The sequence below is a fragment of the Spermophilus citellus genome (assembly GCF_964194105.1).
Source record: "Spermophilus citellus genome assembly, chromosome: 16".
Classification (NCBI taxonomy): Eukaryota; Metazoa; Chordata; class Mammalia; order Rodentia; family Sciuridae; genus Spermophilus; species Spermophilus citellus.
The window spans coordinates 39,402,826-39,422,773 of record NC_138196.1 but is presented as its reverse complement, the minus strand read 5'-3'; the positions used below and the strand labels follow the sequence as shown (position 1 = coordinate 39,422,773).

The window sequence follows — 19,948 nt, the reverse complement described above, 5'->3', positions numbered from 1 at the left end:
ATTTCCCAGAGATTAGGAAGACCTGGGGCAAGTCTAAGTTCAGAGAACAGATTCTATCTTTGGTTCCATTTCTTTAAAATTTCAATTATGACCATTCTTTCCTTTTATTTGAAAGTATCATATAATTGATAATGGCACTATAACCACAATGTAGTATTCCCATATATTTTGGATCATAGTCTTTATTATCCTTGTTGCACAATTGTAGAAACTGAACAGGAATGGGTAAGAATTAAAACTTTGGTTGTAAGACATTTGCTACTTGCATTTCAAGTTTAGATTCCTAGTTCATTTTATAATATAACATTGAGGGGCAGTTTTTTGTTTTGTTTTGTTTTATTTTGAATACTTGCCTTTCTTACCAGGCATAGCTTTGTGGACCTCTTTAAAAAATATTAGAGGCTAGGATCTCCCTAAATATCATGTAATTGTATTTATTTATTTACTTCTGGAGTGTTGGTGTAATTTGGTCAAACTGATAGCACTGTTTGGGAGATGAAAATTTAATGCTTCTTTTTTCTTTCCAGTGACTAGACTCATTTTATGGGAAGCTGAGTCTCCATGGTAGAAACCTTACCAGAATGCTTTTAGGTGTGAAAATTTGTAGGCGTAAGGAAGCCCAATGGAAGGAGAACTGTTCTGACCCAGAACTAAGCCAGGAATATTTGAAGTCAGTGTTTTGAACCCGGTGTGCACAGTGAATAATTTGCCTCAGGCTTTCTGATGTAGACATAAACTGAAAATGTGCACAGGGCCTGAAAAACATGCTCTGGATTGAGGCCAAAGGAGCAGAGGTAGGTGATTTTTCTTTGCTTCCAACACTGTTAGCCAGGTCCTCTTATGGATCATGCGTACCATGTTGCCGGCTAAGGTGCAGCTGGTGGACTGCATGGTCAAGGTAAGAAGTACAACCTGTCAGGTTGAAGGTAAGCAGCTCATTTCATCGATGCACTTGCTTCCTTCCTTTGGAAATATAATAAAAAGATACACACCCTACTGTAGGACTTTGTGCCCTCCATTTAACCTCCCAGTGTTCCTACTCCTCCTCCCCAGGCTTGGTTCCTTGCTAGGAAAATGTTAGCTAGATCAACAAAGTCAGTCTAGTTCATTTCTGTGTAATATAAAACATTTATAGCATGTTCTAGAAAAAGTAGAAATAGAGGAAGAGTTTGTGATAAAATGTCCCTGGTGCACCTAAGCCACAATATGAACCAGGTATCTAGGCATAAAATGGGTTTGTTGATGGGGATTCAGTGGAACCAGTCTGTCTTTGGTTTCCTAAAGCTTCATCTGTCTTCTTCCAATGTCAGTTTGTGTGTGGGTATGTGTGAGTGTGTGTGTGTGTGTGTGTGTGTGTGTGTGTGTGTGTGAGTGTGTGTGTGTGTGAGTGTGTGTGTGTGTGTGTGTGTGTGTGAGTGTGTGTGTGTGTGTGTGTGTGTGTGTATGATCAATGTACCTGAATGGCAGAGTTGAGGGTTGGGGTAATAAAGAGGGAAGATGAATGAACTTAAGGAGATATGAAGAGATATGCCTTTTAAGTGAGCTTCTACCTGTTTAAGGGCATCAGAGGTGGCCAGAGACAGTGTCTTAGAGGAGCAGCCAACAGTTCCTGCAGTAGATTGCCTGGATCTTGCTGTGAAATGCTGTTTGCTCAAGATAGCAGCTCAGGAGAGATTCCTGACTGTTTTTGCAGACCTCTGGTAGCCTTAGTCATTGAAAGGTTCTGAGAGGGGAAATTACAGCCCTGGCCACCTGGAGAATAAGTGGAATGAGCATGTAGAAAGGACCCTTGCTCTCTCTGGTGCTGGTTTCCATTGAACCCCCACCAGCAAACCCATTTAATGCCTAGATGCCTGGTGCCCATTGCAGCCTAGGTTCACCAGAGACATTTTATCACAAATCCCTCCTCTACATCTACTTTTTCTAGAACATGATTCTGCTTATATGTTTCCTTCTGGAGCAGAGAGGAAGGAGAATGTTATGTTTTCACATAGGCCCATCACTTCAAAGCCTGTACTGAGGTTGTTTTTGCCCTAATTGCTCAGGCACTGATTTAGGGCCAGGTTTCTTTCTTTCTTTCTTTCTTTCTTTCTTTCTTTCTTTCTTTCTTTCTTTCTTTCTTTCTTTCTTTCTTTCTTTCTTTCTCAGAGAACCCATGCCAAGGCTTGCCTCTGCTAAAGGATTTGTCCTCAAAGCAGGCAGCAAATCTGTTCCTTTGGCAGAGGACAGAAGTCATGGCTGGTGACATTCTCCTGATAACCCAGCCAGGCCACAGGGCAGCCAGTATTTCCACAGGGGGTGGACATCACATTATGTAAACAGAAATTGCTCCCCTATAGGAAGCAGTTTCCACTGACATTGTTTGCCAGCTCCAAGAAGTGCAAATGGCACGGCACATTCTGTTCAGGTGGGAGGGTGAGAAGGGGAATTAGGGGACGCTGCTTTCTTATTTATTTTTATAGGAGGGGAAGCTAAGTCACAGAAAGGCCAAAGGGCTATGGCCAGACTCTGACACATATGAATGGGGTTGCTGGAACATAGGGTCTCAGGGTCTCTGTTGCACTCCCAATCTGGAGGCTTCCACCGAGTGGGCTGACCATGATTCATCATGAAATCCTGGTTACAGATATGGGAACTCTGACATCTTCTAATAGAAAAACACATTGTTGTCGTGTTCAAACAATTAGTTAGTGACAGACACAGGAGACAGCAGGTGCCAACAGGGAGCTGGTGCCTATGGAGTCGGCATAACTGGGTGTTTGTGGCTCAGCAGGTTGACTTCCTGATCCCAGAAGCCCTCTGCTGGCATTTTTATACCTGGAAAGGGAGACAGCAGGTACTGCTGCTTTTTTGAGCCAGGGGATAGGTTTGTACCATGACCTTAGAGCTGATTGGGGTAGAGGAGAGTGGGCTTGCACCCTATGCCTCAAAGGCTGGGTCATAAAGACAGGTGAGGACTCCTCCTGAGCAGCAGTTCTTCTTGGGAGCAGAAGATTGGGGGAATGCCACACTCTTTCTTGGTTAACTCTCTTACCTCAACTCAGAGCCTTTCAGGCAAGGCTTTTGGGGGTTAGACTTTCTGAGATGCAAAAAAAGAAGTGACAAGATGGCCTATAGCCCATTCAAGCTCTGCCTGCAAGATTGCTTGCCTTCTCCTCTCTCCTTCCTCCTCAGCAATCTTTTGGATTCTGTGTGCCCCACATTCAAGGCTCTGCACTTCTCCTGGGGCCCTCTCACTTTCTTTCACTCTAAAAGAAGTTCGGTAGAAGAAAACAAGGACAGATAAGGTTTTCCATTATTCAGTCCCTAGCTTCTGGAAAAGACCATGTTAAAATGTAAAGAGGATGGAATTTAGAATATGACCAACAAGAACCTGAAACCCAGCTCTAGTATTTGCATACCATGTAATTGAAGTAGGCTACTTAATTTGAATTTTGTATTACTTAACATCTTCCCCTGGGATGACCACATTTGTCTAGGGTAGTTTCATTTGCTAGCTTTGAAGAGATATTGGAAGTCTCGGACCTGATTAAATGGGTAGCAACAGACAATGATAATAAAAATATGAAGAACAGTGGTAAATATGCCTATGGAAAGATGCTAAGGATCATATATCAGGGGAACTGCAAATTAAATCCAAAACACCAACAATATCAAATGCTGGCAAGGATGTGGAGCAAGGAGAACTCACATCCACTGCTGCTAAGAATGTACACTGATACCAACCAGTTATTTGTTTGTTTGTTTGTTTCTTTCAACAGTGAGGGAATTGCATAGATGTTTTAATGCAGACAGATCATTATTTGCACTTCAATAACTAGGAAGTCTAAACTAAAATCTGAACATTCCATCCTAACCATACCGTGCTGACTGGTTTCTGTGTTCTGGCAGTTCCTTACAAAACTAAATGTACTATTACTATATCATCCAGCCATGATGCCCCTAGGTATTTACCCAACCGATCTGAAAGCTTTATGTCCACACAAATACTGGCACATGGATGAGTATACCTGCTTTATTCATAATTGACAAAACTTGGAAGCAACAAAAATGCTATTCCGAAGGCGACATTGGAATATTATTCAAAGAAGGAATGAGTTATCAAGCCATGAAAAGACACAGAAACTTAAGTGCATATTACTAAGTGAAAGAAACTTGTTTGAAGCTAGAAAAAGAAGACTATTCCAGGATACAACATTCTAGAAAATGATATTCTGGGGAAAAAAAATAACATTCTGGGAGAAAAATACTACTCTAAATATGTAAAGAAAATATCAGTGGTTCAAGTAGTTTGGATTGAAGAAAAGAAGAACGAGGTAGAATACAGGGTTTTTAGGGCAATGAAACTATTTTGTATGATTCCGTATTTGTGAACACATGGTATTACACACTCATCAAAACCCATAGGATGTACAATAAGGAGTGAAGCCTAATGCAAATCACTCCCTTTGCTTAATAATAACGTGTCAATATTGTCTCATCAGTTGTAATAAATGTAGCACACTAATGAGGATGTTTAAAATACAGAAACTGAGTATGGGCATATGAGGGACATGTGGGTGTGCTCTGCACCTTCTGCTCAGATTTCCTGTAAACTTAGAAATGCTCTTAAAAAAGAGTGAAAAATTGAAAGGAAAAAAAAAGGGCCAACAATAACAAAAAGATCAAACACACCCAGAATCCTGAATAGTAGCAGGCTCTTTACAGTCCCCCCTCCTGCAGAGCTCCTCAGGTTCCCAGGTAGGAAAACTGAGGAAACTGGAGAAAAGGATGAAGTCATGAAAGGTTTTGCATATGGAATTAGGCTTGAGTTGAGCTTGGGAAAGAAATGCCTAGATTTTTCAAGTTTTAAGGATCTGATGAAGACCTCATCTCATACTTTGGCTTCCACTGCTTCTTCTCATTTCAGGGGTATCCAGGCCTTCCCTCTGCGCTGTTGCCGGACTCATGCACTAATAAGCGAAACATCAAAAGAGAGATTACTAAGGGAGACCACCTATGGCCTTGGCTTTGTGGTAACCAGATATGAAGTAACATGAAAAAAGAAGCCCTCAGAACCTCACTGGTTTGACCTCATCTTCCTAATTGTCACTATTAATTAAAATTGTTTCCCTTGAAAACTTGGTATCATAATACTACTATTTGTTAGGTATATCATAAAAATATGGTGTCTGAGGAATGGGTAGGATTTGAAATGTCATCTTGGCTGACTTTCCTTACTCTTTCCATATGGTCGTCATCTGTTTGAATTCTGATGACTAAGAGTTCTTTTCTTTTTTTTTTTTTTAGAGAAACCTAGCTCATCTTTGGACAGCCTCAGATTAAAAGCTATGACTTCATAAAACGTGATCATTTTTAATATAAGATTTAATGCTTTCAAAAATTTGGATGAGCCAGGCACTCTGGCCTATGTTTATAGTCCCAGCTACTCGAGAGGCTGAGGTTGGAGGATCACTTGAACTCATGAGTTCAAAACCAGCCTGGGAAACGTTAGTGAGACTTCATCTGAAACAAAACAAGACCAAACAAAACATAACAAAACTAAATATTGGATGAATAGCTGGAAACTGGTTGCTTCCCTAGAGTTAATGTGCCTAGTTTTTTTTTTTTTTTTTTTTGTAAAGCTATTATTTTCAGAGTTCTGCATTCTAATTTGTTCTCCTTTATGACAGCTTGGGTTCTACCTCTCTTGCCCATTCTACAGAAGGGGAAAACTGAGAGCCAATGGAACAACAGTAATTACCAACATCTGGCAGCAGAAAATATAAGTGCTCAGAGAGGAGCAGAGAGATGGAACTGCAGAGGGGATTCTACGAGGCTGAGCCTCATGAGACACTAGGAAGGAGCTCCTGAGTGCCCAAACTGCTCTGAGTTCTCCAAAACTATCCTTCATTTAAAAGGTACCATAGCATAATCCTCAGGAAATAAAAGGATAAACAGCTGCCACTGGACTCAGTCCATTATCTAATAGGTGGCCATAGAGAATTCTTTCTAATTGGGCTTATTTTAGAGCATCATCATTTTTGGAGTTTGATATCGGAGTCTGTTGACAGAAGTCTAGAGCAGCCATCACTCAAACCTGAACCAAATAAAATAAAAATAGAGAGAAATAAATAAATAAAAGTGAGATTCAGCCAAAAATAGGAGAAAGAAGAAAATGGGAAGAAAGAAAGGGAGCTCACATTATCAACCAATAAACCCAATAATCCATTAGTGACCAAGGTTGTTGAATAATATAGTACTTTCCCAGTGCCATAATTTATACTGCAGACTAGAGAATAGACACGGTTATTAGAGTGAGGGCTACTGGATGACACATGATGCATGACCGAGCGGCACTGATCTTCACACAACAGGAAGGTGTCTAGACCAGGAGATGTATGGCTATGCGATTCAGAGCAGGGCATATTTCATGTGAGGCCTAATGGAGTAGTGGAGCCCGTGATGGATGGGTTTGCCCAGTTTCAGTAGCACTGCAGTTATAGCAGTGCTAATGTCTGACCTCTTCTGAGCCTCGTGTCCTTCATTCAGTCAGGGTGACCTCATCTAAAGGGACAGAAAATGAGATGGGGAGGTGGGAGAGGGAGGAGAGAGGCAGGGGGCCTCAGGAAAGGTGAGGGAGAGAGGGTTGGAGGGGATGGGGATGGGTCAAAGGGGTGAGCGCAGGCATGTAGGAGGGATTTAGACAGGAGAATAAAAGAAGGGAGGGTGGGAAAGAGTCACGTGAAGGGCAGCTCTAATATCTAGGGCCAGAATAATTTGTCAATAAGATGAATAAGAAAAAGAGCTCTTCTGTGCTTCTTCCCCAATTCTGCAGCAGTTAGGAGTCTGATGTGGTTTTCCTGGGGTTCTCTTCACTGTAAGAATGGGTCTTCATCCCCAGAGGAAAGAACCAAGGGAAGAGGTGAGAGACTGCATGTGAGTGAGCCAAGTCTGGTGCTAATGGGGTGAGGAGATTCTGGGAGCAGCTTTGAGTAATCTGCATCGATTATGCAATAGCACAGGGAGAGAGCTGGTCCTCCTCCCTGCACTCCATCCCCTGTTAGATGATGCTTAATGCATCCTAATGACACTCTTGATCATTCCTAGGGAAAATTAATGATCCATGCTGCAGCCAATCCAAACCCACGGAGCTTTGTGGATGGAGTTCTTCCTTTCTCTCTCTTTTGTAAATTTTTTTCTCTGTGTCAGTGTTCAAGTCATAGAATTCCCATCTTGCTTCTTAGCTGATATTTATTTAAGTAAAAAACATCTATTATTCCTTAGACTTCATTTCCATGTTCTCCATCTTTCTAGGACACTCCTTATTTGGAGTTGACTGGTTTAGATGGGGCAGCAAAGGTTCAGATACTTCTATAACAACATCCATTGTGCACCAAAGGGACACATTTTAGTCATTCATATTTCTTTTATATTTTCTTGCTGTCACCCATCTACTCCCCGGCCAAAATTAACACAGAACTTTCTCCATCAAGTTATGTCTATGATTTTTCAGCCCACAGTGAGACCTTACAAGGTAATTTGACTTATTCTGTTAGGTTTTAAAATCTGAAAGGATTGTGTGGGTCAAGTTGGTATTTGTTTAGTTCAAATATCGTGGATGGTACGTGTGTTGGAGGTAGTGGCTATTATGGCATAAGGGATTTTCATTATTATGAACTTTTAAAGTTTTTTTTCATAATACTGGCCTTTTTAAAATTCTTCCCCAAATTATGCATTATGCCAATTCCACACAGAAGTTTTTTGCTTGGGTCTCTTTGTCTACTCTAACAAAATACTTGAGACTAGGTCATTTATAAAGAACATAAACTTATTTCCCCCAGTTCTGGAGGTTGGGAAGTAAAGAGCAAGGTGTTGACAGGTTAGGTTTGATGTTCGGCAAAGACTGCTCTTGGTCTCCAAGATGGCACCCTGTTGCTGCACCCAGCAGAGGGGAGGAATGGTAAGTCCTTGCCTGATGAAAAGTGGAAAACCAGACAGCCAAATGGTACTTGAAGCTGATTTTATAATCCAGATTGAGAGGGATCTCATAGTCAAATAACCTTTCAATACCATGATTTGGCAAAACCTGAATTTTGGAGGGGACACATTCAAATCATATCAGCTATTCTTAACCATCAAGAAATCTATTTACCGGCAGAGATGAGTGCTAGAGGACAACTAATATTTATGGAGAGCCTATAACAGGTTGGGTCCCGATCTTTGTTTGAGAAATAGATGAGAAAACAAAATAAATCAATTATTTTGAAATTTTAAGAGGACAAAAATTAAACAGGTTATCATACAATAGATACATCACAGAAAACAAATCATATTGTTGGGAAGAGAGTGAAAAAGCAACCAGTAGTTTTGAGCGTCTACTTTATACCTGGCTCTGTACTGAGGAAGTGATATGAGGTTGATGTTATTGTGTCCTTTTTTTTTTTTTTTTTTTTTTTTTAACCAATGAGAGCACCAAGACTCAGAGAAGGAAAATAAGTTCCTCCTATGGTCACATGGAAAGAGGGATGCAAACTTAAGAGTTATTTGGTTCTATGTGACATAAAACCCACTCACAAAATTATAAATCTGCTTTATATCATACATAGAAATAAATTCTTTTGAGTATTAAAAGTGAAATTTCTTGTGTGGAAATATAACCTATAGTCAAAAGACACATATTACAAAGCCAAATATTAATAAATTTGCTTACATTAACATCTATCCAAGATACAGTAACAAGAACTGGGTTTACTTGTTCACCTGAAACAATTGAGAATCCAGATGAAATATACGCAAAATAGGTCCCAGTGAAATGGGACACTAAACCTTGAGAGGAAGAAGACAATGAGTGAAGGGTTATGTGATGACCCCAGTGTCCTGCCTGGAGAAGATTCCCAGGCTCTAGAGCACGGAGGATGTGATAGTCCGTTTTGTATGTCAACCTGATTAGGCTACAGGTTGCCCAGATTAAACATTATTTATGGATGCATCTGTGAGTGTGCTTGGGATGAGGTTAGCCTTTGAATTGATGGACTCAGTAAAACAGATTTACCTCCTCAGTGGGGATGGGGATTATCCCATCTGTGCAAGGCCTGAAAAGAATAAAAAGCAGAGGAAGGGAAGATTGATCCCCTTCTCGTCTGTCCACTTTAAGTGGGACATTAGTCTTCCAACTTTGGACCAATATTAGTATATATTATATATGGGGGTACTGGGGATTGTACCCAGGAGTGCTTTTCCACAGAGCTACATCCTCAGTTCTTTTAATTTTTTTGTATTTTGAGACAGAATCTCACTAAGTTTTTGAGGATCTCACTAAGTTACTGAAGCTGGCCTTAAACTTGTGATCCTTCTGCCTCAGTCTCCCAAGTTGATGGGATTATAGACATGGGCTCCTGAATTGAAGACACAGGGCTGGGTGTCCAGAGAGGCAAAGGCAGCTAGTTTTCCAGGCAGAGTATTGAAGAGGAGAAGGTTGAACAGAGAGGACTTTGGAAACCTGGGGAGGGACATCTTAAGTATTCAAAGGTGCATATATGTGAGAAAATGACCTGAAGAAACACCAGAAATTGAAGAAGAATCACCTGAAAGGTTAGAGAAAATAATATTAGTTCTAATATAGCTTTAAAATAGTAATATGTTAGAGAGCATTACTGTAATTGAAATGTTGGAAAATTAAAAATGTAGATTTTAAAAACTCACTTTTTTGTTTAAACATTTTTTATTTAAACCAGAATTTATTATAATTTACATTTTCTGGTTTTAATGGAAGCAAATTGATCAATAGATTTGTTTTCTAATTTGTTACATATGACAACAGAATGCATTACAATTTGTATTACACATATAGAGCACAATTTTTCATATCTCTGGTACACAAAGTAGAGTCACACCATTCGTATCTTCATACATGTACTTAAGGTAGTGATGTCCATCTCATTCCACCATCTTTCCTACCCCCATGCCTCCTCCCTTCCCCTCCCTCCCCTTTGCTCTATCTAGAGTTTGTCTAATCCTTCCACATTCTCCCCTGCCAATGCTACTATGAATCAGCATCTGTATATCAGAAAACATTTAGATTTGTTTTTTGGGGGGATTGGCTAACGTCACTCACTTAGCATTATATTCTCCAACTCCATCCTATGGAGACTCCTTGGAAAACTGGGAACGAAACCAACATTTGACCCTGCTATTCCATGCCTCAGTCTATAACCAAAGGACTTAAAAACAGCATACTACAGGGACACAGCCACATCAATGTTTATAGCAGCACAATTGACAAAAGCTAAACTGTGGAACCAACCTAGATGCCCATCAGTTGATTAATGGATAAAGAAAATGTGGTATATATAAACAATGGAATACTATTCAGCATTAAAAGAGAATATTTTTCAAGTTGATCCTTTGCTTATCACATTTTCAGTTGAGAGGGTTGCCATATTTGACAAATTCTGTTTACCAATGTGTGATCAACATTCACTATGTCTGTAGTATAAGGTTTTCACAGATGCTTTTTTTTTGATTGACAAAATTCCTTCAATTCCCACCTAAATTAGACGTATCTAACACAAATGTGTGTTGAATTTTGTTCGATGCTTTTCTGCATTATAGAGTTAGTTCCCTTCCTTTCTTCCTTTCTTCCTTCCTTTCCTCCCTCCCTCCCGCCCTCCCTCCCTCCCTCCCTCCTTCTTTCTTTCTTGTCTTAGGGATTAAACCTCAGGTGCTCTACCACATTGAGCTATGTCCCCAGTCTTTTTTATTTTTTATTTCTAGACAGGATTTTGCTAAGTTGCCCAGGCTTGCCTCAAACTTGGGATCTTCCTGCATCGGTCTCCCAAGTCCCTGGGATTACAAGCATGTACCCCTGTGTCTGGCCTCTTTTTTATTCTTTAATAAATAGTTCTGATAGTTGGTGAATCACACAGAATAGTAAATGTTTAAACCATATTGTACTCAGTGATGAAACCACTTGTTCATCTTGTATTATACTTTTTATATATTATTAAATTGGATTAATATTTTCTTAATAATTTCTGTGTCTGTGTTCATGAGAAAAATCAGCCTGTAGGGGTCTGTTCTTGTTTCTCTTCTAATTTTTAAATCATGGTAATGCTGGTCTCATGTGGTGAGTTGGGAAGTGTTCTTTCCTATTCAATTTCCTGTGAGAGAGTACATAGAATTTCTATTTTTTTAATCCTTTCAAACATATTTGGTAGAATTGTCTGGTGAAATAATCCAGGCAAGAAGGTTGTGTTTTAGAAGGCTTTCCTGTGTTAGCCCAATTTCTTTCATAGATACAGATATAAAATGACTTCAGATTTCTACTTCTTACATCAGTTTTGGTATTTTTCCATTTATTGTTGGCAAACTCTCAAAATGTTCTTCACTTATTTTCTTATTATCTACTCAAGGGGACTGTCTTTGCTGGAAAATTATATTTCTCCTATTTTTTGCCTAGCGTACTTATAGCTTTGCAAATTTATTGCTCTTACAAAGCATCAAATTTTTGTCTCATTGATTTTTTTCTATTATCTTCTCTATCCACTCATATTTATTTTTATTTTCTTCTACTTACTTTCCCCAACCCACTCCTATCTTTATTATTTCTTTTCTTTTATTCTACTTACTTTGGTTTTAATTAGCTCTTTTTTTCTGTGTATTTATTAGTTGTTCAAGACAATACAATGATCTTGACATATCATAAATTTGATTCAAATGAGGTATGAATTCTTATTTTTCCACGTGTACAGATTGCAGGATCACTGTTTTAAACTCAATAATATATTATAAGCATTTAAAATACAAATTTCCCTATGGCTATACCCTGCATGGCTTACATAACTCGTGTGTTTTGTTAAGTGTGAAATTTAGAACAGCATCAAATTCATAAGAAATTGCAAAGGTAAGTACAGATATTTCCCATGTATGCTATACCCAGTTTCCCCTGTTATAGTATTTTATACTGTGGTGCCTTTGTTACAATTAGAGAACAAAGTCTGCATTTTATTTTTGTTTCCTTAGTTTTCCTAATGCCCTAGTTCTGTTCCAAGATCCCACCACTTTATATTTATTAGTTGTGCAACTTTAGACTCCTCTTAGTTATGAAAGTTTCTCAGATTTTCCTTGTTTTTTTAGCACTTCAACAGCTTTGAGGATTACTGGTGGGGTGTTTTGTAGAACTCCCTGAACTTGCATTTGTAAGATTTTTTTTCGTGATTAGAGAGTAGTTATATATTCCATTTTTGTGCAATTATAAATAATGCTATTATAAACATTTATGGGCAGGTTTTTTTTGGACACAAGTTTTCAAATTAATTGATTAAACACTTAGAAGCATTTTTGCTAGATAATGGGCTTAGAGTATGCTTAGTTTTGTAAGAAATTGCCAAATTGTCTTCCAGAATGGCTGTATCATCAGTGAATGAATGAATGAGATTCCTCCTGTTTCCCAACATCTCCCCAGTTGGATTTTAACCAATCTTGTAGGTACACAGTGGTATCATATTATTGTTTTAATTTGCAATTTTTCTGATGACAAAAGAAATTGAATATCTTTCCATAACTTAACTTCCATAACCATATTACTTTGTTAAAGTGTCTGTTCATGTATTTGCCCATTAGAATTTTTTTCATATTGCTGGATTTTAAGTGTTTTTACATATTTTGAATACAAGTTCTTAGTCATACATGTGTTTTTACCCAAGTCTGTGACTTCTCTGTTGGTTTTTAAAAAATTTTATTGGGTTATACATAACAGTTCCTTTTGATATAATTATATATGCATGGAATGTATCTTATTCTAATTAGGATCCCAATCTTGTGGATATACACAATGTTGAGATTTACTGTGGTATATACTTACATGTGCACAGGAAATTTATGTCAGATTCATTCCACTGTCTTTCCTATTCTTAACCCCCCTCCCTTCCTTTCATTCCTCTTTCCCTAATCCACTGAACTTCTCTCTCTCCTGTGCCCCCTTATTGTGCATTAGCTTCCACATATCAGAGAGAACATTTTCCCTTTGTTTTTTTTTTTTGAGGGGGTTGTCTTAAAAATATGGAATATTTCAGGAATTTGCATGTCATCCTTGTACAGGGACCATGTTAATCTCCTCTGTATCGTTTCAATTTTAGTACATGTGCTGCCAAAGTGAGCACTATTGATTTTCTTAATTGCGACTTTCACAGAAGAGTTTTTGATTTGAAAGTCAAAATTAATCATTTTTCTTTTAGGGATTGTGTTTGGAATGTTGTGTTTAAAAACTCATCCCTCAATCCAGGGTTTTCTAGATTTTTCTCATATGTTTTCTTCTAAAGTTCTTCAGTTTTTCATTTTACATCAAAGTCTATAAAATTTGGGAGTCATTATTTGTGAAAGAGTGAAGTGTGTGTCCAGCTCTTCTTTTTTCTTTACTCATAAATGTCCAAAGGTACCATCGTTATTTGTGGGAGAGGCTTTTCCCACTGGATTATCTTTCTAAATTTATATTCACTTTGTCAAAATATACAAACTAGTTTGTTGGAATTTTGATTGAAATTTGATTGATTTATAGATCAAGTTGGAAAATATTGACATCATAATCCTATCGACCTTTATTTCATAAATATGGGATATCCTTCTATTTGTATGGATCTTCTTTTATTTCTTTCCTCAGAGTTTGTAGGTTTCCGGATATAAATACCATACATATCATTGTACTCATCTTGTGAGATTTATACCTAAGTATCTTTTATGTCATTGCAAATCATATTGTCTTTAAATTTCAGATTACAGATGTTTTAATGCTGCTACATAGAGAAGCAATTGACTTTGGTATATTAACCTTGTTTTATTCACTTATTCACCTCCTGTTTTTTTTTTTTTTTTTATAGATTCCTTGGGATTTTCTACATAGATAATTAATCCAGCTATGAACAAAAGCAGTTTTATTTCTCTTTTATAATACGTCTATCATTTCTTTTTTCTTTCCCTTTCTTTTATAATTGCATTAATTGGGACTCCAATACCATGTTAAAATAGAATAATAAAAGAAAACATACTTAACTTTTTAATTATTTATTTTTTAATCATAGGGAGAAAGCATCCAGTTTCCTACCATTGGGTTAACTGTGGTTCTTTTGTAGATGAACATGATTCTGCTTATATGTTTCCTTCTGGAGCAGAGAGGAAGGAGAATGTTATGTTTTCACATAGGCCCATCACTTCAAAGCCTGTACTGAGGTTGTTTTTGCCCTAATTGCTCAGGCACTGATTTAGGGCCAGGTTTCTTTCTTTCTTTCTTTCTTTCTTTCTTTCTTTCTTTCTTTCTTTCTTTCTTTCTTTCTTTCTTTCTTTCTTTCTTTCTCAGAGAACCCATGCCAAGGCTTGCCTCTGCTAAAGGATTTGTCCTCAAAGCAGGCAGCAAATCTGTTCCTTTGGCAGAGGACAGAAGTCATGGCTGGTGACATTCTCCTGATAACCCAGCCAGGCCACAGGGCAGCCAGCATTTCCACAGGGGGTGGACATCACATTATGTAAACAGAAATTGCTCCCCTATAGGAAGCAGTTTCCACTGACATTGTTCTGCCAGCTCCAAGAAGTGCAAATGGCACGGCACATTCTGTTCAGGTGGGAGGGTGAGAAGGGGAATTAGGGGACGCTGCTTTCTTATTTATTTTTATAGGAGGGGAAGCTAAGTCACAGAAAGGCCAAAGGGCTATGGCCAGACTCTGACACATATGAATGGGGTTGCTGGAACATAGGGTCTCAGGGTCTCTGTTGCACTCCCAATCTGGAGGCTTCCACCGAGTGGGCTGACCATGATTCATCATGAAATCCTGGTTACAGATATGGGAACTCTGACATCTTCTAATAGAAAAACACATTGTTGTCGTGTTCAAACAATTAGTTAGTGACAGACACAGGAGACAGCAGGTGCCAAATGAAAAAGTTGATTTTGTGTATGATGTCTTCTTTTGCTATTGTGACCAAGGGAGTTATCATATAGTACTCAAACACAGCAAGTCTTAATTACCTTTTCCTTACCTGAGGATATACGTCTTTTATGTTATGTAATTTCAGACAATAAAGGCCAGATTTATCTTGCTAAGTACTGCATAACCAACATGTAGCAGAATACTTGACATATAGTAAATTATCAATAAAACAAAAACGTAGAAATAAGTTTTATAAACAGATCTGTATACACATGTGCACATACTCCCATCCATATATATGTCTGTAGTGTTGTACCTTTCCCAGTCTCTCTCTTTATATTACTTCTCCTCCTGAAATCTTTTTGGGGACCAGGGATTGAACTCAGGGACATGAGACTATGGAGCCAGATCTCCATCCCTATCGTGTATTTTATTTTGAGACAGGGTCTCACTGAGTTGCTTAGTGCCCCTTTTGCTGAGGCTGGCTTTGAACTCGCTATCCCCCTGCCTCATCCTCCCAAACCTCTGGGATTACAGGCATAAGTCACCACAGCTCAGCTCCTCCTGAAATCTTGTTAACATAATCTTTCTTAGAATCATCATTCATCTGTATTGAATGAGGGATGATTGCATCACCTACAGGAAAATGCATGTTTCAATTCAAATAGCTTAATTTTGTAATGTTAATCCTCTGGTTTACCCTTCTGGCATAATGTGCACTAGGGTGACACTTTTAGGATGAGTATTCATTGAAACTTTAGGTCACTTATCTTTGGAATAATCTTCTACAGGCAGAAAGTTAGTGGGAAAGGATACTGAAGCTAAAGACAGCAGAGACACAGGATGAATCTCATTATGAGTAACACTTTAGTATAACTAAGTTTTAAATGCCTACATTCCATCAATATATCCAGTCTTTTCCTAAACAACAGAAGGATCTTAGACAATATAACAGCAAATTCTAATTATTAATCTTCCCATATTATTGTCATTTAGTTTCTTTCAGATGTTTAACCTATAGAATTCCACACTCCATTAGTCCCTGTTGTCATTATCATTTTTTATGTTAAATGAATGTTTAGAAGAGTTTTAAAATACATTTATCAACTCTTTTGCTCATTATTCATTCTTGAATCTCTTTTTCTTTCTGGCTTCAATGTCCTTTTTTCTTGAAATACTACTCTTTTAGTTTGAGCTAATCTCTGTGTTATAAAGCATTTTGTGTTAAATGGCTGAGCATGATTTGTTTTTATATTTATTTTTGAATGATCATTTAAGTGGTTACAGTCAGCTAGTTGGGAGTCACTTTCCTGAAACTTGAAAAAAATACTCTGTTGTAATATGCCACTTACTGTCATTGATTAGTTTTCTGTTGTCAGTCTGATAACTTACTCATTCCTTTATTCCCCTACATCATATTAATGAGTGTTTTTTCTAGGTAGTTTCTAAGGTTTCATCCATGCCTTAAATATTTTATTTTATTATTATTATATACTTTGATATATTTTTTATCCACCTCTGGATTTAGTGTAGTCTTTATATGTCAGGACCCAGGTCATTAATTCTGGAAAAATTCAGTCATGATTTCCACAGTGATTGACCTGTCCCCATCTTTCTCTTCTCTTTCTGAAATGTTTATGTTCAGGAGGGTCTTCTCAACTTAGCTTCCATGTTTCTTAATTGGATTGTTTGTAACTATGCTCTTATACCTCTGTATCTGACAGTGTTTGTTTTCCAAGCAGTTTCCTGATCACCCATTATTTTAAGAGCTACCATTTTCTTGCCTTATTCTTGCCTTTATCTCTGGAGATATTAAACCCCTTTTAAAAAAGGTTTTTAGGTCTTTAGGGAATAGACCGAGGAGGGGAATAGCTGGGTCAAATGGTGGTTCCATTCCCAACTTTCCAAGAAATCTCCATACTGCTTTCCAAATTGGCTGCACCATTTTGCAGTCCCACCAACAATGAACAAGTGTACCCATTTCCCCTCATCCTCGCCTAACAAGAGCATGCTACAGGGACACTGCTACATCGATGTTCATAGCAGCACAATTCACGATAGCAAGATTGTGGAACCAACCTAGAAGCCCTTCAATAGATGAATGGATTAAAAAAATGTGGCATTTATACACAATGGAGTATTAGTCTGCAATAAGAAATGACAAAATCATAGAATTTGGAGGGAAATGGATGGCATTAGAGCAGATTATGCTAAGTGAAGCTAGCCAATCCTTAAAAAACAAATGTCAAATGTCTTCTTTGATATAAGGGGAGTAACCAAGGACAGGGTAGAGACGAAGAGCTGGAGAAGAAGAATAACATTAAACAGGGATGATAGGCGGGAGGGAAAGTGAGAGTTAAGGGAAATTGCATGGAACTGGAAGGTGAGCCTCAGGGTTATACACAATTACATATAAGAGGAAAGGAGGAGTAGGAGAAAAATTATATAAGTGGAAGAAACGATTTATAGTAGAGGGGATGGAGAGAGAGTAGGGGAGGGGAGGGGAGGGGAGGGGTGAGGGGACAGTGGAGAATGGGATAGACAGCAGAATACATCAGTCACTAGAAAAGCAATTTGTAAATCAATGGAAATGTAACTGATGTGACACAGCAATCTGTATACGGGGTAAAAATGGGAGTTCATAACCCACTTGAATCAATCTGTGAAATATGGTATAATAAGAACTATGTAATGTTTTGAACAACCAACAATAAAATAATTAAAAAAAAAAGGTTTTTATATTATATGTTGATGTTGATATATGAAATTTTTATTATTTTGCACTGTGGCTGTGGTAATTTTACAGTAGTTTATAATTTAGATTTGTAAGTTCATCCTCAGGGTAATGATTATTCTGGGGGGGAATTCTGCTTGCCCCTAGTTGTAAAGACCTACATTGGGAGGAGGAAGGTGTTCCAGGGCCGTTTCTCCTATGATATGACATAAATGTTACAATATTTTCTATGCTTGCAGTTCCAACTTGTGAGTGGTGGCATGGAGCAATCAAGGCCCTGCCCTATGGAGTTCTTGCATCCCTAGCTGATCCTTTCCATCCATATTGCTGAAACAGTTGGCCTGGTTCATTTTCAAGTACAGTGGTCATAGCTTGTTATTTTTATTTAAGACTCAGGCTTGGACAAATAGCTCATTCCAGCTCTCTAACAAATTAAAAAAAAACCACATATTCTCAACTCCTTCCAAGCTAGGTTTATTAAAACCATATACCTTAAGGCATGTGTACTTCAGCTTTAGCTCCTGTTTTCCTATGAGTTTCTAGTATCTTCATTTTTCACTGAGCGATGGGAAAGCCTTTTGTAGCTCAAAGTCTTAGTTGTAGATTAGATTTTTGTGCTATTTTCTTTAGTTTTTTTTTTTTTTTTTTAAGGTATGGGATAGGAAGGAGAGGCTTTCGTTAGTTCAGTATGCCAGAGTGCAAATATAAGTTTTAAATTACAAAATATGGCAATTTATATATCTAAAAAATAAAAAAAAAAACTAACTTAGAACCTAAAGACCAGATTTAGGAATTTACAGTCAAATTTATATTCTGTGCTTAGAATTCACAAGAGAAAAAGGTCTCTGCTGCCTTGATACTATTCTCTACTGGAGAATACATTGCAGTCGGTGTTTAGGTAAACAAGAATGCTTTTTATTTGCATGTCCTTTGTTTAAAGAATTAGTATTGGTGTAAAATGGCTTGTTCCTTATTCTAAGAATAGGCAATATTTTTAGTGTTAAGTTTTAGACATTATTTTTTAAAATTTATGTTTTAAAAAATTTATGTTTTGGTTGAAGCTAATGCAAAGAATAAACAGAGTGTGGACCAGTTCTCATGCCAGTGTGTCTGATTTTCTTTTCCCCTTCCTCCACTTGGGTGGTCTCCATATGGAACACCTCTCCACCTTGAATCCTTTGTTTCTTTGGGGAAGTTTGAGTTCCCTGATGGGCCAGTCCAGCTGGTGAGTTCATTCCTATGGCAAAGGAGGTGGGGCCTGCAAATGGGAAGGAGTAGAAAAATCAGAGTAAGAAAGACACTTCCAGGGAAAAGAACATTGGTTCATATTATTCTCTCTTGGGTGCTTCCATCTTGCCCTCTGTCAGAGCCAGCTGCTCAGATATATTTATTCATAGTTCAAAGCTATTTGAGGGCAAGTATCAACAAATATTCAACAAGCCTTAGCCTAATTCACCAATGGTTAGCTGAGTCAAGAACCTCATTCCCTTGGTGCTGCAGTGCTCTGCTTTCAACCTGTGATGGGCTGAGTTCTCTGCTGCTTGGTACTGACCCTGAATACTGATCCTCCCCCCAAGGACAACTGCTATATTTGATGACAAATACGCCACCTGAGGATCACAAGGCCAGACCCAGTGTGACTACTCATGACCCACATGTTAGAAAGGTCTTCCTCCAATTGAGATTAAATTTAATCTTTTTGGGAAATAGAAAGCTGCTCTACTCCAGCTTCTTCAATAGAGAGAATGTGAAGCAAAGCAAAGCATAGTGTACAGAGTCATGGAAACGGGCACCTCAGGGTTCTCATGAGGACACACATCATGGAACAGTTTTATGATCAACGTCATGGTGCTATCAAACTCTTGACAACTTACATAACTTCATTGCTGCCCTGTTTCTGGCCTGCTCACATTTCCTCCTGTAAAGCCCAATTCTGTTTTCTATGTAAACACAATCTGCAGTCATTGTTACATCAGTTCCAATCCATTGTTAGTGACTCTTTATAGTAATTTTAGATATTTTTTACTCTGCAGGATTTTCAAACTTTAGAAATACTCTTAAGAGAATTCCATATGGGAATTCTTTCCTAATTGATCTAGTCAATCTTGTTGAACTAATCTTGTGGAGCAAACAGCTTTTAAAGATTTTTAACACATCATTCATGAGGGAGACAGGTCTATATTATAATAGTTGAAAGATTCATCTATTCATGTGAAATATTGAAGTGTATTTGCAAATGAATGCCAAACTTTTCTTCCTAGTGGTGGAGGGAAGTCCACTAAAACTGCCTGGACAAACTTTATTTCCTCTCTCT

At 38.0% G+C, this 19,948-nt stretch overlaps 1 pseudogene across 1 annotated transcript in view; it reads left to right on the top strand.

Annotated features, from left to right (window-relative positions):
* The first annotated feature begins 856 nt into the window (after window positions 1-856).
* The window catches only part of LOC308635300 (integrin alpha-V-like), a 68,950-nt pseudogene continuing 49,858 nt past the window's right edge, over window positions 857-19,948 (top strand). The window contains exon 1 of the transcript in view: window positions 857-926. The product of the transcript in view is annotated as an integrin alpha-V-like (transcript). The remainder of the gene's footprint in view (window positions 927-19,948) is intronic.